This window comes from Salmo salar, chromosome 01 (genome assembly GCF_965601325.2).
Source record: "Salmo salar chromosome 01, fSalSal1, whole genome shotgun sequence".
Lineage (NCBI taxonomy): Eukaryota > Metazoa > Chordata > Actinopteri > Salmoniformes > Salmonidae > Salmo > Salmo salar.
In genome coordinates, this window is record NC_138291.1 from 29,205,781 (window position 1) to 29,231,200 (window position 25,420).

The 25,420-nt window shown below is 40.3% G+C and overlaps 1 protein-coding gene across 7 annotated transcripts in view; it reads right to left on the minus strand.

The window, feature by feature from the left end:
- The window catches only part of LOC106594233 (kinectin), a 60,247-nt gene extending 35,024 nt beyond the window's left edge, over positions 1-25,223 (minus strand). For all 7 annotated transcript variants that reach the window (XM_014186017.3, XM_014185788.3, XM_014185971.3 and 4 more), the window contains exon 1: positions 25,015-25,223. The gene's annotated coding sequence lies outside the window, so the exon portion shown is untranslated. The remainder of the gene's footprint in view (positions 1-25,014) is intronic.
- Between the last annotated feature and the right edge of the window lie 197 nt (positions 25,224-25,420).

Below are 25,420 nucleotides of genomic sequence, written 5' to 3' on the forward strand. Positions count from 1 at the left end.
AGGCCCAAGAGACAGCAATATGTCGTTGTCAAGCAAGGTAAAGCCTAAGCATGTCCCTTAGCACTTACACAGGATGCTGGACATAAACAGTGTACAAAACATTAGAAACACCTGAGCAGTGTTTGAATACCCATACTAAATACTACATACTTAATGAGTATATACAACATACTATTAGTTCATTTTAGTATACTGTAAAAGAACGGTATCCTTTCAGTTCTGCGTACTAGTGCTCGCCTGTCTACCGGAAGTTGATGCTGTTGCTATGCAACCTTTTGCTAGCATAACAAATTACTAGCTATACATTTTACGACTTCGGGTGTGTTCTTAAATCCAATCTGGAATGCCAGAGTGCATCCCGAGTGTGCTCTGGGCGTTAGTAAATTCAAAACTTTGTCAGATTGTCCGTTTGTTACTTCAGAGCATTTCGCTCTCAGAGCGTACACTGAACGCTCTGGTCGAGGAGTAGGGTTGATCTAAGCATTCTGACCACACAATGGCAGTCAAGCACCCAAGCTAACTGGTCAGCTACTTCCAGACACAAATGAGAAAACACCTCACTCTGACAAATCAAATAAATGTGTATTTGTCACATGCACCGAATACAACAGACCTTACAGTGAAATGCTTACTTACAAGCCCTTAACCAACAATGCTGTTTTAAGAAAATACCAACAAAAAAAGAGATAAGAACAACAAATAAGCAGCAGTCGGTTAGGCTGTTTTCATGTTATTCATAGCGTTTACTGCCATCGGCCATATTCAACAGGTGTTGAGCGTTCGTAAATTCATCAGTTATTCTGGTCTCTGGTACACTCAGATAAGAGTGAGCTGAAATCAGAGTAGATAGGCAGAGCGAATTTACGAACGCACCCGAATGTCCATTGATAACGCACAACTATACTACTTAGCTAAGCTAATTATGAAGGGAATAATCAAGTCAATAAACGTTGGTTAGTTAGATAGCATATAGTTAATATATTGGAAGGTTCGATGTATTAATAGCCAACTAACGTTAGGCAGCTAGCTAACATACCGGTGGTACATACTGCTGTAATGATATTCTATGCGGTTCGTAAGGATAGTGTAGCTAACAAATTGTCAGCCAACATAGCGTCTAAGGAAACTTATTTGAAAGTCATGACTTTATTACATTGCTCAACATTTGTTATAATTAGTTAAAGCAATGAATTTGTATCCGCTTTTGTTGGACTTCGGCTGCATATTTCCACCGTTTTCTTCAATGTATGTAGTTCTGTCTGAGCTGTTCTTGTCTATTGATGATCAGTATTATGTCATTCTGTATTATGTTTTGTGTGGACCCCAGGAAGAGTAGCCATCAGCTAATGGGGATCCTAATAAAATCCCCCCCACAAAAAACAAACATCTGAAACCGTTGTGAAGCCACGCCCATTTTCGGATAAATTGCATTATGGGCCCTAAAAGCACGGAAATAGTGTCCACTGCTTGTATACTTCGTATTTTGGCGAATGTAGTACGACATCCCGGAACGTTTGGCATTCTAACAAGATCCATACTATGACCAGTAAGCATACTACATTTATGTCACAAATAGTACAGTTAGTATGAGTATTCAAACAAAGCGCTGCTCTTTCCATGACAGACGGACCAAGTGAAAGCTATGATCCCTTAACGTCCTTGTTAAATCCAATTCAATCAGTGACCAGGTTTACATGCGCACAGTATTCCGTATAGTAGCTCATATCCCACTTAAGGTCTTATCCCTGTAGCCATGAATAAACAGAATATTCCTAATTTAAGTATATGGGTTTAATAGAATAGTATTTGAAGTAGGCACACTGAGTGTAGGCCTATAACCGCTCACATGTTGCGTAATATAATATTAACTCCTGCAGAATTATACATTTCTTGCAGTGAAATTATACAACAAATGTTAATTTTGTCTCGGGAACTGGAGTGAAGAAATAGGATTTCTTCCTTTCAGCATTTCTTGAGAAAATGTGAAAGCTATGTAATGTGTTCTTTAGACACTGTTGTTATGCAAGCAGATAGTATTTCAACCACATCAAATATGCACCCAAGACAAACCGAAGTCTTAACAGAAACGTGTGGACTTTTTCCTCAGCTTTTCATTTCCTTAAAACTGGTCAAGCTGATGACATTTGGACATTTTGCACAGGACCAATCTTTCCACTGTTTTCACCCCGGTCACTAAACAAAACAGACAACTTTACCAGCGTAAAATAGAATGAAGGCATTAGTAATCTAGTTATATAAGACATTATTCCATTGAGCACTACTCTATTTAGTCTTCTGGGGCAACAAGTTGTGGCAGAAGAGAAGCTACATGTATCAAACTACTGTTGACAAATGGCTACCAAATGTCGTGAATTAAAATATGGCCTACCAAATGTCGTGAATTATAATATGGCCTACCAAATGTCGTGAATTATAATATGGCCTACCAAAGCAGAAACGTGTCTAAATTAGGTGGTGAAAGTGTCCTGTAGTAAATTCATTATAGTAGGCTAAATTATGGTGGATCGAACTGAGCATATAGTAATTTGTTTGACAATCGGATGAAAACATAAAATCACCCATGATATGCAAAACTGAGCAGACTGCAAAAATGACAGTAAAACAGGATAAATTGTTTACATGCACAGTATCCAGTCTTAGATTAGCATTTCCCAGGCATCTTATCCGGGTTTCTCATAACCGGGATACAAGCTTTTTCGGGAAATGTGTCAACTCAAAAACAGAATACTTGAGTATCCCGAATAATAACGGGATATTGGTGTACATGTAAACGTGGTCAGTGTAGATGAAGGGGAGGAGACGGGTTAAAGAAAGATTTAAGCCTTGAGACAATTGAGACATGGATTTTATATAGTACATTCGGAAAGTATTCAGACCCCTTGACTTTTTCCAAATTTTGTCACGTTACAGCTTTCCTCTAAAATTGATTAAATCGTTCCCCCCCCCCCCCCCCCCTCATCAATCTACACACACACACACACACACACACACACACAATACCCAATAATGTCAAAGCAAAAACAGGTTTAAACTTTTTTGCAAATGTATTAAAATAAAAACAATCACATTTACATAAGTATTCAGACCCTTTACTCAAATCAAATTGTATTGGTCACATACACATGGTTAGCAGATGTTAATGCGAGTGTAGCGAAATGCTTGTGCTTCTAGTTCCGACAGTGCAGTAATATCTAACAATTCCCCAACAACTACCTAATACACACAAATCTAAAGAGGTGAATGAGAATATGTACATATAAGTATATGGATGAGCAATGGCCAAGCGGCACAGGTAAGGTGCAATAAATGGTATAAAATACAGTATATACAGTACCGTTCAAAAGTTTAGGGTCACTTAGAAATGTCCTTGTTTTTTAAATGAAAGCACATTTTTTTTGTCCATTAAAATAACATCAAATTGATCAGAAATACAGTGTAGACATTGTTAATGTTGTAAATGACTATTGTAGCTGGAAACGGCAGATTTTTTTTTTAATGGAATATCTACATTAGGCATAGCCTTCCCTGTAGCTCAGTTGGTAGAGCATGGTGTTTGCAACGCCAGGGTTGTGGGTTCGATTCCCACAGGGGGCCAGCATAGAAAAAAAATGTAAGAAATTGTATGAAATGTATGCATTCACTACTGTAAGTCGCTCTGGATAAGAGCGTCTGCTAAATATGTAAAATGTAAATGTACAGAGGCCCATTATCAGCAACCATCACTCCTGTGTTCCAATGGCATGTTGTGTTAGCTAATCCAAGTTTATCATTTTAAAAGGCTAATTGATCATTAGAAAACCCTTTTGCAATTATGTTAGCACAGCTGAAAACTGTTGTCCTGATTAAAGAAGCAATAAAACTGGCCTTCTTTAGACTCGTTGAGTATCTGGAGCATCAGCATTTGTGGGTTCGATTACAGGCTCAAAATGGCCAGAAACAAAGGTCTTTCTTCTGAAACTCATCAGTCTATTCTTGTTCTGAGAAATGAAGGCTATTCCATGCGAGAAATTGCCAAGAAACTGAAGATCTGGTACAACGCTGTGTACTACTCCCTTCACAGAACAGCACAAACGGGCTCTAACCAGAATAGAACGAGGAGTGGGAGGCCCCGGTGCACAACTGAGGAAGAGGACAAGTACATTAGTGTCTAGTTTGAGAAACAGACGCCTCACAAGTCCTCAACTGGCATTTCTAAGTGACCCCAAACTTTTGAACGGTAGTGTACATGTGATATGAGTAATGTAAGATATGTAAGCATCATTTCAAATTGGCATCGTTTAACCTGTTAGGGCTGGGGGGCAGTATTTACACGGCCGGATAAAAAAACGTACCCGATTTAATCTGGTTATTACTACTGCCCAGAAACTAGAATATGCATATAATTATTGGCTTTGGATAGAAAACACCCTAAAGTTTCTAAAACTGTTTGAATGGTGTCTGTGAGTATAACAGAACTCATATGGCAGGCAAAAACCTGAGAAGATTCCAAACAGGAAGTACCCTCTCTGACCATTCCTTGGGCTTCTTGGCTCTGTTTATTGAACATTTAGGATCTTCGCTGTAACATGACACTTCCTACGGCTCCCATAGGCTCTCAGAACCCGGGAAAAAGCTGAATGATGTAATTCCAGCCGCTGGCTGAAAAACTTTAGCGCCTTTGGTAAGTGGTCTATCAGAGGACAATGGGCTGAGGCGCGTGCACGAGTCGACCCCATGTTTTTATTTTCTTTCGTCTTTGAACCTAAACACAGATTCCCGGTCGGAATATTATCGCTTTTTTACGAGAAAAATGGCATAAAAATTGATTTTAAACAGCGGTTGACATGCTTCGAAGTACGGTAATGGAATATTTAGATTTTTTTTGTCACGAAATGCGTCGTGCGCGTCACCCTTCTTTACCATTCGGATAGTGTCTTGAACGCATGAACAAAACAGAGGATATTTGAACATAACTATGGATTATTTTGAACCAAACCAACATTTCTTATTGAAGTAGAAGTCCTGGGAGTGCATTCTGACGAAGACAGCAAAGGTAATAACATTTTTCTTATAGTAAATCTGATTTTGGTGAGTGCTAAACTTGGTGGGTGTCTAAATAGCTAGCCCTGTGATGCCGGGCTATCTACTGAGAATATTGCGAGGACAAACCATCCAGGAAAAAGACAACTGAGTTCACTGTGTTTCCTATTGGTTTTCTATGGGAAACTGGATTAATGAAGCACCTGGTTGCAGTTCCTATGGCTTCCACTAGATGTCAACAATCTTTAGATATAGGTTGATGTTTTTCCTTTGAGAAATTAAGAAGTACGTCTATTCAGAATGAATAAAATGTATGAAATGAAATGTATGCATTCACTACTGTAAGTCGCTCTGGATAAGAGCGTCTGCTAAATGACTAAAATGTAATGTAAATGTAAATTGCAAAATGTGCTTTCACCGAAAAGCTATTTTAAAATCGGACATAGCGAGTGCATAGAGGAGTTCTGTATCTATAATTCTTAAATTGTTATGTTTTTTGTGAACATTTATCGTGAGTAATTTAGTAAATTCACCGGAAGTTTGCATGCTAGTTCTGAACGTCACATGCTAATGTAAAAAGCTGGTTTTTGATATAAATATGAACTTGATTGAACAAAACATGCATGTATTGTATAACATAATGTCCTAGGGTTGTCATCTGATGAAGATCAAAGGTTAGTGCTACATTTAGCTGTGGTTTGGGTTTATGTGACATTATATGCTAGCTTGAAAAATGGGTGTCTGATTATTTCTGGCTGGGTACTCTGCTGACATAATCTAATGTTTTGCTTTCGTTGTAAAGCCTTTTTGAAATCGGACAGTGTCGTTAGATTAACGAGAGTCTTGTCTTTAAAATGGTGTAAAATAGTAATATGTTTGAGAAATTGAAGTAATAGCATTTCTAAGGTATTTGAATAACGCGCCACAGGATTCCACTGGCTGTTACGTAGGTGGGACGAAATCGTACCACTAGCCCTAGAGAAGTTAAAGTAACTAGTGATCCATTTATTAAAGTGGCCAGTGATTGGGTCTCAATGTAGGCAGTAGCCTCTCTGACTTTGATTTTATTTGTATTCAGACCCTTCACTCAGTACTTTGTTGAAGCACCTTTGGAAGTTATTACAGCCTCGAGTCTTCTTGGGTATGACGCTACAAGCTTGGCACACCTGTATTTGGGGAGTTTCTCCCATTCTTCTCTGCAGATCCTATCAAGCTCTGTCAGGTTGGATGGGGAGCGTCGCTGCACAGTTGTTTTTAGATCTCTCCAGAGATGCTCAAGTCCTGGCTCTGGCTGGGCCACTCAAGGACATTGAGACTTGTCCCGAAGCCACTCCTGCATTGTCTTGGCTGTGTGTTTATGGTTGTTTTCTTGTTGGAAGGTGAACCTTCGCCCCCAGTCTGAGGCCCTGAGCGTTCTGGAGCAGGTTTTCATAAACTATCTTTCTATACTTTCATCTGTTCATGTTTTCCTTGATTGTGACTAGTCTCCCAGGCCCTGCTGCTGAAAAACATACCCACAGCATGATGCTGCCACCACAATGCTTCACCGTAGGAATGGTGCCAAGTTTCCTCCAGAGGTGATGCTTAGCATTCAGGCCAAAGAGTTCAATCTTGTTTCTCATGGTCAGAGTCCTTTAGGTGCCTTTTGACAAACTCCAAGCAGGCTTTCATGTGCCTTTTACTGAGGAGTGGCTTCCGTCTGGCCACTCTACCATAAATGCCTGATTGGTGGTGGAGTGCTGCAGAGATGGGAGAACCTTCCAGAAGGACAACCATCTCCACAGAGGAACTCTGAAGCTCTGTCAGAGTGACCATCAGGTTCTTGGTCACCTCCCTGACCCAAGGGTCTTGTCCCCCGATTGCTCAGTTTGGCCAGGCAGCCAGCTCTAGGAAGAGTCTGGGTGGTTCCAAACTTCTTCCATTTAAGAATGGAGGCCACTATGTTCTTGGGGACCTTCAATGTTGCAGATATTTTTTGGTTCCCTTCCCCAGATCTGTACCTCGACACAATCCTGTCTCGGCGCACTACGGACAATTCCGTCAACCTCATTGCTTGGTTTTTGCTCTGAGATGCACTGCCAGGTGTGAGACCTTATATAGACAGGTGTGTTTCTTTCCAAATTATGTCCAATCAATTGAATTTTCCACAGGTGGACTCCAGTCAAGTTCTAGAAACATCTCAAGGATGATCAATGGGAACAGGATGCACCTGAGCTCAATTTCGAGTCTCATAGCAAAGGGTCTGAATCCTTATGTAAATAAGGTATCTGTTTATTTCTAGTACATTTGCACAACTTTCTAAAAACCTGTTTTCACTTTGTCATTATGGGGTATTGTGTGTAGATTGAGGATTTTTTTAATTTATTTTGAATCCATTTTAGAATAAGGCTGCAATGTAATAAAATTGGAAAAAGGGAAGGGGTCTGAATACTTTCCAAATGCAATAATGTATGTTTGCCATTCAAATGGTTAATGGGCAAGATACAAGATTTAGGTGCCTTTAAAACAGGATATGGTAGTCTGTGGTAGAAAAGGAGATGAGGAAGGAGACCAAGAATCAATGCAAACATAGTAGGCTCTATTAGTTTCAAGAAACCACAATAGTGGAAGACAATATAGTGGTAAAAACTCACCACGAGAATCCAAATAACATGAGTAGAAAAATTGCTGTCCAACAACCATCTGAACAGAGATTGTTTTACTGAGTCAGGCATCACTTTATTTGTACACTGAGTGGAAATTAAAACATCTCAGCCCTGGGGCATGGTCTAGTTTGAAGTGTAATTTGTTGTCAACAATACAAACAGTGGCGCCAACCGTAGCTGACACGACAATACCCGCTTGCTCTGGATTCAGATTGGTGTCAGCAATAGCACAGGACTCAGCCCCCTCTGTCTAGCTAGCACTTCTATGCTGCGCCTCTTAGTTAGGCCCTAATTTGGATTAAGCAGATTACCCATGATAATACATTAAGAATAACTTTCCGCTGCAGTGCTTCTCTGGGCCTGATGGGCTTGAGGTGCAACAGTCAGTTTCATCTAGGCCTGTAAAACCTCTCCCATTATTTCACGCCTGATACACACACACACACCGACTCATGCACAAACACACATACTCCAGCAAGCAGCCAGATAGATATATATCCAACAACTGTCATCATGTAAGGCTAATATATCATTCACTTGTTCCTCATTCTGAGAGATTGCTTCAGACCATTTTCAATGACAAAACTTCTCCAAGTACAAAAAAATTGTATTCAACTGAGTTCTCACAGAGCAATAATGCATATTGGCAATTCCACAGTAACAGAATTACCATGGAGACTCAGATTTTTCACTTAGAATGTGTGCCAAAGAAAAAACATTGATTTCAAAGTTTAACAAAAACTCTATGCACAATGACTACCGTAATTTCCGGACTATTAAGCGCACCTGAATATAAGCCGCACCCACTGAATACATTTTTTTTTTTGAACATAAATAAGCCGCACATGTCTATACGCCGCAGGTGCCTACCGGTACATTGAAGCAAATGAACTTTGCACAGGCTTTAACGAAACACAGCTTGTAACAAAAATAGGCTTTAACCTCTCTAGGGTAGGTGGCACCAAATCGTCCCACCTACGCAACAGCCAGTCTAATCCCGTGGTCGATATTCAAATACCTTAAAAATGCTATTACTTCAATTTCTCAAACATATAACTATTTTACACCATTTTAAAGACAAGACTCTCCTTTATCTAACCACACTGTCCGATTTCAAAAAGGCTTTACAACGAAAGCAAAACATTAGATTATGTCAGCAGAGTACCCAGCCAGAAATAATCAGACACCCATTTTTCAAGCTAGCATATAATGTCACATAAACAGCTAAATGCAGCACTAACCTTTGATGATCTTAATCAGATGACAACCCTAGGACATTATGTTATACAATACATGCATGTTTTGTTCAATCAAGTTCATATTTATATCAAAAAACAGCTTTTTACATTAGCATGTGACGTTCAGAACTAGCATACCCCCCGCAAACTTCCGGGGAATTTACTAACAATTTACTAAATTACTCACGATAAACGTTCACAAAAAGCTTAACAATTATTTTAAGAATTATAGATACAGAACTCCTCTATGCACTCGATATGTCCGATTTTAAAATAGCTTTTTGGTGAAAGCACATTTTGCAATATTCTAAGTACATAGCCCAGCCATCACGGGCTAGCTATTTAGACACCCAGCAAGTTTAGCCTTCACCAAAATCAGATTTACTATAACAAAAATGTTATTACCTTTGCTGTTCTTCGTCAGAATGCACTCCCAGGACTTCTACTTCAATAACAAATGTTGGTTTGGTCCCAAATAATCCATCGTTATATCCAAACAGCGGCGTTTTGTTCGTGCGTTCTAGACACTATCCGAAATGGTAAATCAGGGTTACGAGCATGGCGCATTTCGTGACAAAAAAAAATCTAAATATTCCATTACCGTACTTCGAAGCATGTCAACCGCTGTTTAAAATCAATTTTTATGCCATTTATCTCGTAAAAAAGCGATAATATTCCGACCGGGAATCTGCGTTTCGGTAAATGGAGGAAAAGAAAGAAAGACGGGGGCGACCAGTGCACGTGCCTAAGCCCACTGTCCCCTGATCGGCCACTTGACAAAGGCGATAATGTGTTTCAGCCTGGGGCTGGAATGACGACATTCAGCTTTTTCCCGGGCTCTGAGAGCCTATGGGAGCCGTGGGAAGTGTCACGTTACCGCAGAGATCCTTTGTTTTGGAAAGAGATGTCAAAGAAAGCCAATAAATGGTCAGACAGGCCACTTCCTGTAAAGGAATCTCTCAGGTTTTTGCCTGCCATATGAGTTCTGTTATACTCACAGACACCATTCAAACAGTTTTAGAAACTTTAGGGTGTTTTCTATCCATATCTAATAAGTATATGCATATTCTAGTTACTGGGTAGGAGTAGTAACCAGATTAAATCGGGTACGTTTTTTATCCGGCGGTGTAAATACTGCCCCCTGTAGCCTTCGCTGTAGCTCAGTTGGTAGAGCATGGTGTTTGCAACGCCAGGGTTGTGGGTTCGATTCCCACGGGGGGCCAGCACAGAAAAAAATGTATGAAATTGTATGAAATGTATGCATTCACTACTGTAAGTCGCTCTGGATAAGAGCGTCTGCTAAATGACTAAAATGTAAAAAATGTAATTCCAGCCCCAGGCTGAAACACATTATCGCCTTTCTCAAGTGGCCGATCAAGGGACACTGGGCTTATGCGCGTGACCCGACCGCCCCCGCCTTTGGGATTTTTTCCTCTGTTTGCCGAAAAGGAGATTCCCTGTCGGAATATTATCGCTTTTCTACGAGAAAAATGGCGTAAAAATTGATTTTAAACAGCGGTTGACATGCTTCGAAGTACGGTAATGGAATATTTAGAATTTTATTGTCACGAATTGCGCCATGCGCGCGACACTTCTTTACTATTTCGGATAGTGTCTGGAACGCACGAACAAAACGCCGCTATTCGGATATAACGATGGATTATTTTGGACCAAACCAACATTTGTTATTGAAGTAGCAGTCCTGGGTGTGCATTCTGACGAAGACAACAAAAGGTAATCAAACTTTTATAATAGTAAATATGATTATGGTGAGTGCTAAACTTGCCGGGTGTCTAAATAGCGAGCCCGTGATGCCTGGGCTATGTACTTAGAATATTGCAAAATGTGCTTTCACCAAAAAGCTATTTTAAAATCGGACATATCGAGTGCATAGAGGAGGTCTGTATCTATAATTCTTAAAATAATTGTTATGCTTTTTGTGAACGTTTATCGTGAGTAATTTAGTAAAATGTTAGCGAATTCCCCGGAAGTTTGCGGGGGGTATGCTAGTTCTGAACATCACATGCTAATGTAAAAAGCTGTTTTTTGATATAAATATGAACTTGATTGAACAAAACATGCATGTATTGTATAACATAATGTCCTAGGGTTGTCATCTGATGAAGATCAAAGGTGAGTGCTGCATTTAGCTGTCTTCTGGGTTTTGGTGACATATGCTGGCTTGAAAAATGGCTGTGTGATTATTTCTGGCTTGGTACTCTGCTGACATAATCTAATGTTTTGCTTTCGTTGTAAAGCCTTTTTGAAATCGGACAGTGTGGTTAGATTAACGAGAGTCTTGTCTTTAAATGGCTGTAAAATAGTCATATGTTTGAGAAATTGAAGTAATAGGATTTTTAAGGTTTTGAAAATCGCGCCACAGGCTGGCAGTGGCTGTTACGTAGGTGGGACGAATTCGTCCCGCCTAGCCTAGAGAGGTTAACACCCCGGCCGTCCTACAATCTAAGATTGATGCCCTCAATCTCACACAAATTATCAAGGAACCTACCAGGTACAACCCTAAATCCATAAACATGGGCACCCTCATCATCCTGACCAACTTGCCCTCTAAATACACCTCTGCGTCTTCAACGAGGACCTCAACAATCACTGCCTCATTGCCTGCGTCCGTAATGGGTCCCCGGACAAACGACCACCCCTCATTACTGTCAAACGCTCCCTAAAACACTTCAGCGAGAAGGCCTTTCTATTGACCTGGTATCCAGGAAGGATATTGACCTCATCCCATCAGAGGATGCCTGGTTGCTCTTTAAAAGTGCTTTCCTCATCTTAAAAATAAGCATGCCCCATTAAAAAAAATTGAACCTAACAACATATATAGCCCTTGGTTCACTCCAGACCTGACTGCCCTTGACCAGCACAAAAACATCCTGTGGTGTACTGCATTAGCATCAAATAGTCCCCGCGATATGCAACCTTTCAGGGAAGTCAGGAACCAAGTCAGTTAGGAAAGCAACAAATAGCTTTTTCAAAACAAAATTTGCATCCTGTAGCACTAAATCCAAAAAGTTTTGGGACACTAAAGCCCATGGAGAATAAAGTGCACCTTCTCCCAGCTGCCCACTGCACTGAGGCTAGTAAACACTCACCACCAAAGAAATCTACGATAATCAAATTTCAATAAGCATTTTTCTATGGCTGGCCAAACTTGCCCAAGCCCCCCCCCCCCCCCCTTAACCCAAACAGCTCATGTTCTGAAAGAGCTGCAAAATCCGGATCCCTACAAATCAGCTGGGCTAGACAATCTGGACCCTCTAAAATTATCCGCCAAAATTGTTGCAACTAGAGGTCGACCGACTATGATTTTTCAACGCCGATACCGATTCTTGGAGGACCAAAAAAAAGCCGATACCGATTAACCTCTGGGGCACCCACGGGACACACTATTCAACAGCCAGTGAAATAGCAGGGCGGTAAATTCAAAACAAATCTCAATTCAAATTTCTCAAACATACAACTATTACATCCCATTTTAAAGATATACTTCTCGTTAATCCAACCACATTGTCTGATTTCAAAAAGGCTTTACGGCGAAAGCATAACTTTAGATTATGTTAGGACAGCGCCGAGACAAGAAAAACCACACAGCCATTTCCCAAGCAAGGAGAGGCGTCACAAAATCCAGAAATGCAGCTAAAATGAATCACTAACCTTTGATCTTCATCAGATGGCACTCAGGACTTCATGTTACACAATACATGTTTTGCTCGATAAAGTTTATATTTATATCCAAAAACCCCATTTTACATTGGCGTGTAACATTCAGAAATGTTTTGCCTCAAACTTCCAGTGAATGAGCACATCAATTTACAGAAATACTCAAACGTTGATAAAATATTCAACAGTTATTCAAAGAATTATAGATACACTTCTCCTTAATGCAACTGCTGTGTCAGATTTCAAAAAAGCTTTACAGCGAAAGCAAATTTTGCAATAATCTGAGTACAGCGCTCAGATATCAAAACAAGCCATACAGATACCCGCCATTTGAGTCAACAGAAATGGCAAATTACATTATAAATATTCACTTACCTTTGATCTTCATCAGAATGCACTCCCAGGAATCCCAGTTCCACAATAAATGTTTGTTTTGTTCGATAAAGTCCATTTATGTCCAAATACCTCCTTTTTGTTCGCGTATAGTCCACTACTCCAAATGCAGGAAGCGTGCGCAAAATGTCACTATGAAAAGTAAAAAAAGGTTCTATTTACGTTCGTAAAAACATGTCAAACAAAGTATAGCATCAATCGTTAGGATGTTTTTATCATAAATCTTCAGTAATATTCCAACCGGACAATTCCAATGTCTTCAAAAAAGAAAAGGAACACAGCTAACTCATATGTGAGCACGTGCCACTGAGCTCATGTCATTTTCTCTCTCATCTACTTCCAGGAGCTCTTATTCTCTCCCCATTCACAGTAGACGCATTAAACAACGTTCTAAAGACTGACATCTAGTGGAAGCCTTAGGAAGTGCAAAATTAACCCTAAGTCACTGTATACTGTATAGGCAATCACTTGAAAAACTACAAACCTCAGATTTCCACACTTCCTGGTTGGATTTGTCTCAGGTTTTTGCCTGCCATATGAGTTCTGTTATATTCACAGACATCATTCAAACAGTTTTAGAAACATCAGTGTTTTCTATCCAAATCTATTAATAATATGCATATCCTACCTTTGAGCCTGAGTAGCAGGCAGTTTACTACGGGCACGCACTTCATCCGGACGTCAAAATACTGCCCCCTACCCTAGAGAAGTTAATCGGACGATTTAAAATAAAATTACAATTAAAATTGTAATAATGACAATTACAACAATGCTGAATGAACACTTATTTTAACTTACTATAATACATCAATAAAATCAATTTAGCCTCAAATAAAGAAACATGTTCAATTTGGTTTAAAATGCAAAAACAAAGTTGGAGAAGAAAGTAAAAGTGCAACATGTGCCATGTAAGAAAGCTAACGTTTAAAGTTCCTTGCTCAGAACATATGAAAGCTGGTGGTTCCTGTTAACATGAGTCTTCAATATTCCCAGGTAAGAAGTTTTAGGTTGTAGTTATTATAGGACTTTCTCTCTATACGATTTGTATTTCATATACCTTTGACTATTGGATGTTCTTATAGGCACTTTAGTATTGCCAGTGTAACAGTATAGCTTCCGTCCCTCTCCTCGCTCCTACCTGGTCTCGAACCAGGAACACATCGACAACAGCCACCCTCGAAGCAGCATTACCCATCCAGAGTAAGTGACATTTGAAACGCTATTACCGCGCACCCGCTAACTAGCTAGCCATTTCACATGGGTTACACCAGTCTAATCCTTGAAGTTGATAGGCTTTAAGTCATAAACAGCGTAATCCTTGAAGCATTGCGAAGAGCTGCTGGCAAAACGCACGACAGTGCTGTTTGAATGAATGCTTACGAGCCTGCTGGTGCCTACCATCGCTCAGTCAGAATGCTATATCAAATCATAGACTTAATTATAACATAATACACAGAAATACCAGTCTTTGGTCATTAATATGGTCGAATCCGGAAACTCTCGAAAACAAACGTTTTTTCTTTCAGTGAAATACAGAACCGTTCCGTATTTTATCTAACGGGTGGCATCCCTAAGTCTAAATATTCCTGTTACATTGCACAACCTTCAATGTTATGTCATAATTACGTAAAGTTCTGGCAAATTAGTTCGCAACGAGCCAGGCGGCCCAAACTGTTGCATATACCCTGACTCTGTTGCAAGAGAAGTGACACATTTTTCCTAGTTAAAAGAAATTCATGTTAGCAGGCAATAACTAAATATGCAGGTTTAAAAATGTATACTTGTGTATAGATTTTAAGAAAGGCATTGATGTTTATGGTTAGGTACACGTTGGAGCAACGTGTACCTAAGCGATTATATGCGGAGAAAAAAAAATGGGGGGAAAAAAATGTATGAAATGTATGCATTCAATACTGTAGACAGGCTAGATAAACTAGTAATATCAACCATGTGATTATGATCGATTGTTTTTTATAAGATAAGTTTAATGCTAGCTAGCAACTTACCTTGGCTTCTTACTGCATTCCCGTAACAGGCAGGCTCCTCGTGGAGTGCAATGTAAAGCAGGTGGTTAGAGCGTTGGACTAGTTAACCGTAAGGTTGCAAGATTGAATCCCCGAGCTGACAAGGTAAAAATCTGTCGTTCTGCCCCTAAACAAGGCAGTTAACCCGTCATTGAAAATAACAATGTGTTTTCACGGCCGGATAAAAAAACGTATCTGATTTAATCTGGTTACTACTCCTGCCCAGTAACTAGAATATGCATATAATTATTGGCTTTGGATAGAAAACACCCTAAAGTTTCTAAAACTGTTTGAATGGTGTCTGAGTATAACAGAACTCATATGGCAGGCCAAAACCTGAGAAGATTCCATACAGGAAGTGCCCTGTCTGACAATTTGTTGTCCTTCTGTTGCATCTCTATCGACATTACAGCATCTGTGCTGTAACGTGACACTTTCTAAGGCTTCCATTGGCTCTCTAAAGCCGCCAGAAAGTGGAATGGGGTGTCTGCTGTCTCTGGGCAAAGTATAGGAGCAGAGTTTGTAAGTGGTCAGTCTGGGGACAATGAGAATGGAGATGCGTGGTCACGAGAACTCTCCATGTTTTCTCTGTCTTTGAATGAATACAACGTTGCCCGGTTGGAATATTATCGCTATTTTACAAGAAAAATCGCATAAAAATTTATTTTAAACAGCGTTTGACATGCTCCTAAGTAATGTAATTGGAATATTTTGCATTTTTCGTCTCGAAATGCGCTCGCGCGTTAGCCTTCGTATAGTGACCTGAACGCACGAACAAAATGGAGGTATTTGGATATAACTATGGATTATTTGGAACCAAAACAACATGTTGTTGTTGACGTAGAAGTTCTGGGAGTGCATTCTGACGAAGAACAGCAAAGGTAATCCAATTTTTCTAATAGTAATTCTGAGTTCAGGTGACCCCGAATTTGGCGAATGTCAAAATAGCTAGCCGTGATAGCCGAGCTATGTACTCAGAATATTGCAAAATGTGCTTTCGCCGAAAAGCTATTTTACAATCGGACATAGCGATTGCATAAAGGAGTTCTGTATCTATAATTCATAAAATAATTATGTATTTTCTCAACGATTATCATGAGTAATTTAGTAAATTCACCGGAAGTTTGCGGTTGGTATGCTAGTTCTGAACATCACATGCTAATGTAAAAAGCTGTTTTTTGATATAAATATGAACTTGATTGAACAAAACATGCATGTATTGTATAACATAATGTCCTAGGAGTGTCATCTGATGAAGATCAAAGGTTAGTGCTGCATTTAGCTGTGGTTTGGGTTTATGTGACATATATGCTTGCTTGGAAAATGGCTGTGATTATTTGTGTCTATGTACTCTCCTAACATAATCTAATGTTTTGCTTTCGCTGTATAGCCTTTTTGAAATCGGACAATGTGGTTTGATTAACGAGAGTCTTGTCTTTATGGTGTAAAATAGTTGATTGTTTGAGAGAATTGAATTGTGGTATTTTAGTTGGTTTTGTATTTCGCGCCGTGCGATGCCATTGGCTGTTGGCTAGGGGTTCCGCAGGCGGAACGGGGTTCCGCTAGCGGAATGTCTCAACAGGTTAACTGACTTGCCTAGTTAAATAAAGGTGTAAAAAAAATATTTTTTAACCTGTTGGGGCAAGGGGGCAGTATTTGCACGGCCGGATAAAAAACGTACCCGATTTAAACCGGTTACTACTCTTGCCCAGAAACGAGAATATGCATATAATTAGTAGATTTGGATAGAAAACCTCTAAAGTTTCTAAAACTGTTTGAATGGTGTCTGTGAGTATAATAGAACTCATATGGCAGGCCAAAACCTGAGAAGATTCTATACAGGAAGTGCCCTGTCTGACCATTTCTTGTCCTTCATTGGCATCTCTATCAAAAATACAGGATCTCTGCTGTAATGTGACATTTTCTAAGGCTTCCATTGGCTCTCAGAAGGCGCCAGAAAGTGGAATGACGTCTCTCCAGTCTCTGGGCTAAGTACAGCAGCTCTGTTTGTTACTGGTCAGGCTGTGAACAGTGACACTGGAGATGCGCGTTCATGTGAATTCTCCATGTTTTTCTTTCTCTCTTTGAACGAATACAACGTCGCCCGGTTGGAATATTATCGCTATTTTATGAGAATCGCATAAAAATTGATTTTAAACCGTGTTTGACATGGGCCGAAAAGCTATTTTAAAATCTGACACCGCGATTGCATAAAGGAGTTCTGTATCTATAATTCTTAAAATAATTATGTATTTTCTGAACGTTAATCGTAAGTAATTAAGTAAATTCACCGGAAGTTTGCGGTGGGTATGCTAGTTCTGAACATCACATGCTAATGTAAAAAGCTGGTTTTTGATATAAATATGAACTTGATTGAACAAAACATGCATGTATTGTATAACAATGTCCTAGGTGTGTCATCTGATGAAGATCATCAAAGGTTAGTGCTGCATTTAGCTGTGGTTTTGGTGACATATATGCTTGCTTGGAAAATGGCTGTGTGATTATTTTTGTCAGGGTACTCTCCTGACAATCTAATGTTTTGCTTTCGCTGTAAAGCCGTTTTGAAATCGGACAGTGTGGTTAGATTAACGAAAGTCTTGTCTTTAAAATCGTGTAAAATAGTCATATGTTTGAGAAATTGAAGTTATAGCATATGAGGTATTTGTATTTCACGCCACGCGATTCCACTGGCTGTTGACTAGGTTTGCCCAGGGAGGTTAAATAACAGCGGCCAAATCGGTGTCCAAAAATACTGATTTCCGATTGTTATGAAAACTTTAAATCGGCCATTCCAAGTAATCGGTCGACCTCTAGTTGCAACCCCTATTACAAGCCTGTTCAAAGATTGGAAAGCTGCCGCGGTCATCCCCCTTTTCAAAGGGGGAGACACTCTAGACCCAAACTACTATAGACCTATATCCATCCTGCCCTGCCATTCTAAAATCTTCGAAAGCCAAGTTAACCTGTTGGGTCTAGGGGGCAGCATTTGCACGTCTGGATAAAAAAAATGTACCCGATTTAATCTGGTTACTAATCCTACCCAGTAACTAGAATATGCATATACTTATTATATATGGATAGAAAACACTCTAAAGTTTCCAAAACTGTTTGAATGGTGTCTGTGAGTATAACAGAACTCATTTGGCAGGCAAAACCCTGAGACATTTTCTGACAGGAAGTGGATACCTGATGTGTTGTATTGACTTTAAACCTATCCCATTGAAAAACACAGGGGTTTAGGAATATTTTGGCACTTCCTATTGCTTCCACTAGATGTCACCAGCCTTTACAAAGTGTTTTGAGTCTTCTGGAGGGAGATCTGACCGAACAAGAGCCATGGAACGGTGATGTCCCATTAGACACCTGGCGCGCTACTTCATGTTGGGTACCCTCGTTCCAATACGTTATAAAAGACTATGCATTCGTCCACCTTGAATATTATTCATGTTCTGGTTAAAAAAGGCCCTAATGATTTATGCTATACAACGTTTGACATGTTTGAACGAACGGAAATATATTTTTTCCCCTCGTTCATGACGAGAAGTCCGGCTGGCTTACATCATGTGCTAACGAGACGGAGATTTTTGGACATAAATGATGAGCTTTTTTGAACAAAACTACATTCGTTATGGACCTGTGATACCTGGAAGTGACATCTGATGAAGAGAATCAAAGGTAATGGATTATTTACATAGTATTTTCGATTTTAGATCTCCCCAACATGACGTCTAGTCTGTATCGCAACGCGTATTTTTCTGGGCACAGTGCTCAGATTATTGCAAAGTGTGATTTCCCAGTAAGGTTATTTTTAAATCTGGCAAGTTGATTGCGTTCAAAAGATGTAAATCTATAATTCTTTAAATGACAATATAATATTTTACCAATGTTTTCTAATTTTAATTATTTAATTTGTGACGCTGACTTGACTGCCGGTTATTGGAGGGAAACGATTTCCTCAACATCAATGCCATAGTAAAACGCTGTTTTTGGATATAAATATCAACTTGATAGAACTAAAAATGCATGCATTGTCTAACATAATGTCCTAGGAGTGTCATCTGATGGAGATTGTAAAAGGTTAGTGCATCATTTTAGCTGGTTTTATGGTTTTGGTGACCCTGTCTTTGAATTGACAAAACATTACACACAACTCTTGTAAATGTACTGTCCTAACATACTCTAAATTTATGCTTTCGCCGTAAAACCTTTTTGAAATCGTAAAACGTGGTTAGATTAAGGAGATGTTTATCTTTCAAATGGTGTAACATAGTTGTATTTTTGAAAAATTTGAATTTTGACATTTATTTGGATTCAAATTTGCCGCTCTTGAAATGCACCTGCTGTTGATGGAGTGCACCACGGGTGGCACGCTAGCGTCCCACCTAGCCCCAAGAGGTTAATAAACAGATCACCGACCATTTAGAATCCCACCGTACCTTCGCCACTATGAAATCTGGTTTCTGAGCTGGTCATGGGTGCACCTCAGCCACGCTCAAGGTCCTAAACGATATCATAACTGCCACCGCGATTTTGGCCAGCAGCATACGACCCTGCATACCACTGCTGGCTTACTTCTGAAGCTAAGCAGGGTTGGTCCTGGTCAGTCCCTAGATGGGAGACCAGATGCTGCTGGAAGTGATGTTGGAGGGCCAGTATGAGGCACTCTTTCCTCTGGTCTAAAAAATATCCCTATGTCCCAGGGCAGTGATTGGGAACACTGCCCTGTGTAGGGTGCTGTCTTTTGGATGGGACATTAAAACAGGTGTCCTGACTGAGGTCATTAAAGATCCCATGGCACTTATCGTAAGAGTAGGGGTATTAACCCCGGTGTCCTGGCTAAATTCCCAATCTGGCGGTCACGGTCACCTAATAGTCCCCAGTTTACAATTGGCTCATTCATCCCCCTCTCCCCTGTAACTATTCCCCAGGTCGTTGCTGTAAATGAGAATGTGTTCGCAGTCAACTTACCTGGTAAAATAACAGATAAATAAAATCGATAAGACAGTACTGTGCAGCTGTATTCATCGACCTGGCCAAGGCTTTCAACTCTGTCAATCACTGCATTCTTATCGGTAGACTCAATAGCCTTGGTTTCTCAAATGACTGCGTCGCATGCATCACCAACTACTTCTCAGACATAGTTCAGTGTGTCAAATCAGAGGCCCTGCTGTCCGGACCTCTGGCAGTCTCTTTGGGGGTGCCACAGGGTTCAATTCTTGGGCCGACTCTTCTCTTTCAATGATGTTGCTCTTGCTACTGGTGATTCTCTGATCCACCTCTACGCAGACGACACCATTCTGTATACATCTGGCCCTTCTTTGGAAACTGTGAACCAACCTCCAGACGAGCTTCAATGCCATACAACACTCCTTCCGTGGCTTCCAACTGCTTTGAAATGCTAGTAAAACTAAATGCATGCTCAACCGATTTCTGCCCGCACCTACCCGCCCGACTAGCATCACTACTCTGGACGGTTCTGACTTACATGTGGACAACTGGAAAGCTACCTAGGTGTCTGGTTAGACTTTAAAAACTCTCCTTCCAGACTCACATTAAGCATCTCCAATCCAAAATTAAATTTAGAATTGGCTTCCCATTTTGCAACAAAGCCTCCTTCATTCATGCTGCCAAACATACCCTCGTAAAACGGACGATCCTTGACTTCGGCGATGTCATTTACAAAATAGCCTCCAACACTCTACTCTGCAAATTGGATGCAGTCTATCACAGTGCCATCCATTTTGTCACCAAAGCCACATATACTACCCACTACTGTGACGTATGTTCTCGTTGGCAGGCCCTCGCTACATATTCGTCACCAGACACACTGGCCCCAGGTCATCTATAAGTCTTTGCTAGGTAAAGCCCTGCCTTATCTCAGCTCACTGGTCACCATAGCAACACCCACCCGGTATATTTCACTGGTCACCCCCAAAGCCTATTCCTCTTTTGGCGACCTTTCCTTCCAGTTCTCTGATGCCAATGACTGGAACGAATTGCAAAAAAATAAATAAAAAATAAATAAAAAATAAAATAAATAAAATCGCTGGAAACTTCTCTCACTAGCTTTTAAGCATCAGCTGTCAGAGCAGCTTACCGATCACTGCCCCTGTACACAGCCCATCTGTAAATAGCCTACCCAACTACCTCATCCCCATGTTATTTTTTGTTCTTTTGCACCCCAATATCTCTACTTGCACATTTCACTCCAGTGCTAATGCTAAATTGTAATTATTTTGCCACTATGGCCTATTTATTGCCTTACCTCCCTAATCTTACAACTTTTGCACACACAGTACATTGATTTTTCTATTGTGTTATTGACTGTATGTTTGTTTATCCCATGTGTAACTGTTTTTGTCACACTGCTTTGCTTTATCTTGGCCAGGTTGCAGTTGTAAATGAGAACTTGTTCTCAACTGGCCTACCTGGTTAAATAAAAATATATTTGACTAAAACTAAAAGCATTGTAGTTGGGACATTCACTAAATCTTGTAATAAATAAATGTGTAGGTGACTAAACTGCTTTGAGTAACCCTGGATTGTAAACGGTCATGGTCAAAACATGTTGATTCAACAGTAGCTAAGATGGGGAGAAGTCTGTCCATAATAAAGCACTGCTCTGCCTTTTTAAAAACACTCAACAGGTCCTACAGGCTCTAGTTGTCGCACCTGGACTACTGTTCATTAAGGTGGTCAGGTGCCACAGAGGGACCTCAAATTACAATTGGCTCAGAACAGGGCAGCATGGCTGGTCTTTAAATGTACACTGAGAGCTAACGTTAATAACATGCATGTAAATCTCATGGCTCAAAGTGGAGGAGAGTGACTTAATCATTACTTGTTTTTGTAATTAGTGTTGACATGCTGAATGCACCAAGGTGTCTGTTTTAATCCACTAGCACACAGCTCAGACACCCATGCATACCCCACAAGACATCCCACCAAAGGTCTCCTCACAATCCCCAAATTAAGAATAGACTATGGGAGGCGCACAGTACTACATGGAACTCCATTCCAAATCAGGCAACTGATGACGTAGTAGAATCGAAAAGAAAAAAAAACAAAAACACAATTTTTGGAACAACAGGGACTGAAGGGACACACAGCCATATAAGACACACATGTATACATGAATGTTGTATTGTAGATGTGTGGTGGCCTGAGTTAATACACTGTTGGGTAAGGTGTTATGAAATGTCAAGTATTTAAACTGTATGTAACGATCTTATGTTGCTGGGCCCCAGGAAGAGTCGCTGCTGCCTTGACAGCTAACGGGGATCCATAATAAATACAGTATATTGGTACTCTAGGGCCTATATTCTCAAACAAGCATAATTTACAACTGCTCACAGATACTGTTTACGTTTACATGCACAGTAATTATTTGATATTAAAACTGATGGCAGTAGGCAGATTATGCAATAGTCACCTTACTATGCCTACCTTAAATCTGTGTGAGATCAAAATCGAAGTAAGCATACACCGATTAAAACCTGGTTTTCTGAGCAATCTTTCTAATTATTAGAACATGTAAAATCTTAAATCGGCATTCCAGCAGTGTATTTGATCTGCACCAGCCGGGCAAGCCTCTCTCTTTAGTGTGTCTGGAACAACGGAACGCATGTGTTTTAGAAGTGGTGTTCAAACTTTAGATGTCTGTACTCAAATGTTTTGTAAAAATAAAAATGTTCGCTGAGGTAGAACGTTTATTTTGATTGCCGGTTTTCTGCATTTATCAGGTAACCTGATTTCAGATGTCCATGTGAACAGGATTATTGTGGAAATTGTTCTTGCAAAGCATGTAAACATTTTAATCGAACTATTATATTCATCCAACTTTCCACAATAACCACATTGGTGATACATGTAACTCGAGATGGTGACATTGATTAGAACCAGCCATTACATCCCGGAGGATCCAGGTTAAGCCAAAAGGTTTACTCTAGCGTGGGTGAGTTCAGTATCCCACAATACTCCTTTCTGTAGCCCGAGGCTGATAAGGTATCTCAGCAGCCAGGCCTGTGGGTGCACACAAATAGAACTACCCCCTCAAGCCATATCTGGAATAAGACTCACTAGAGGTTTCCATGCACACTGTCCTAACTGACCAATCACTACTGATGTAAAGGAAAGGACCTGTGAGTAGGCTAACCACTGACAAGTTCTCTACTTAATGACTTAAAAAGGAGCAGATCAAACACTTGCACTGGCCTCTTTGAAAGTGCAGGGGAGTGGTAAAGGCAGTTGGTCCTAAATGCCTCAATCTGTAAATCGTTTAAATGATCTATTCTCTAATGGTCTCCGTTTATGAAAATTGAGATGAGATACTGGGGGAGTGGGAAGGGATAAATTTTGTGCATTTCCCCATTTTTACATAGCCAAAGGATGCAGGAAGAGAACCTGGCCTCAATGGTGTGATGACGTGGTTCTATGAATGTACTGTATACAATACAAACAGCATCTTGGTCAGTGATGCAGGCAGGACTGGTGGAAATATGGAAGTATATAGTCTACTGTAAAAATACTTAATGGCTGCAACATAAGGTGAGCATTTCCCAAATGTTATGCAATACATTTTGTAGATGGCCCCTGTCATAAGTCAGTCTGTAATAAATGACATCGCACTTTGGGGATTTAGCTAACCCAGTTAATGTTAAATATGACATGCAGAGAGCATCTTCAAAATACCTGCAGTTAAACACAAACCTCAAGGATCACTCATTCTTCAATCTCAACAGCTAACGTTACTACAGATGGTAGGACAGAAATGTACACTGACGTGAGGATCAGAACAGTCACTATTAGAGATCATATGATAAGCCTAACAACAATCCAAAAAAGACATCCTGCTGTCAATTGAAACAGTGAAACGTTAACGTTGCATAGCTTGTAATGATGTAAACAGCTAGCTAATGAAACTATTCTACAGATAGGTGTAAAGGAAATTACTACTTTAAAGATTGCCTACAAGGGATGTTTGTGGCATGTTTAAGAACAGGCTAGTAGCATATGTTCTAAGCACAACTATCTGGTATTGCATAGGGCCTAGTCTTAGGCTGATCAGTTCCGTTTCAAGACGATAATGTTCAGTCTTTGCTAACATGTCATGGGCTAACATGTCATGGCCTTGCACGTAACTTAGCTAGCTAAGTAAGCTAGCGTGCAGCACTGTGGTTAGATATTGCTCTGCTATTAGCTAACGTTAATCGCTACTAGTGACACTAGCTAATCATAATGCGAATGTATTATATAACTAACGTTAACTTGGCTAGCAACGTACACCTGAGTTGGACACGACAGCGAAATTCTTCTGGATACGATATACTGACGCGATGGCTACGAACCTGCTAGCTACAAAGCCGTGCTAATGTCATTATTTGACAAGGGGCGCACATGTTGGTGGCTAGTTAGCTAACAAACTCCGGCTTTCCAGTGACGCCTAACTCACATTAGCTATAGGGGTAGGCCATTTTTTTGGGGGGGGGGGTCTGGGCGTTTATCTAGTTAGCTGGATTGTTGAAGAAAAGCTAGTTAACAAGAAATGAAGCGAACTTGCCAGCTCCACCTGTGTCATCGTGCTACGAATCGTGACATTTGCGGAAAGGCTCGTCACTCACTGACAAGACGTCTCGAGATGCACGGACACAGCTAACGTTATTCTATATTTTAAATAGGTGAAGTGCTCTAGTCTAAACTACACATACTTTATTTTACAAATAATGTTTAAAGAAAATCACAGCTAATGTTGGCTTTATTCTGAAACCCAACCCAGTGTACAGCACCTGAAGCCAATCCTAACAAAAGGCCTCGCCTATAAAGTGACCCAGCCCCCCTCCTCTCCCCCTCTATTCTGAAATCTCTGACCCACTCTCGCGTCCCTATTTTCAGGCAGTGCCAGGCCCAGATAACGGTCTCAGCTACGAAAATCCTTGAATGACTAGATCGGTTTAAAAATAACAAATGTTGTAGGAGAAAATGCAATGTACATACCTGTGTCTTAGTGCCAAAGTTCCCTAAATGTTGAAATGAAATGGCGAGTTCCCCGGAGCAGCTCCAACCCAAGCCCGTATCTTGTGTTTCGGTTTCGCGGGGGCGGGTCGGTCTTTCTCAGCACATAGCGTATGATTCAATGAAGGGATGGGACTGGATAAGAGGATGTGGAGAAGGCATGGCCTCTTGCTCTATGCACCCGATTAGACTACAACCACCCCGGGTGCACCAGGGTAGCCTGGAAACCCGACATTTGAATTTCATGAATTATATGTCGGGCATAAATTAGTGATTATGAAAGTTTCCACTCAAGACCTCTAGCAAAAGTGTTACATTATATTTGAAATGACTTTACCGGTTGTCTGTGCGGGTGGTCCTTTTGCGGGTAGGAATGTGAGACAATATA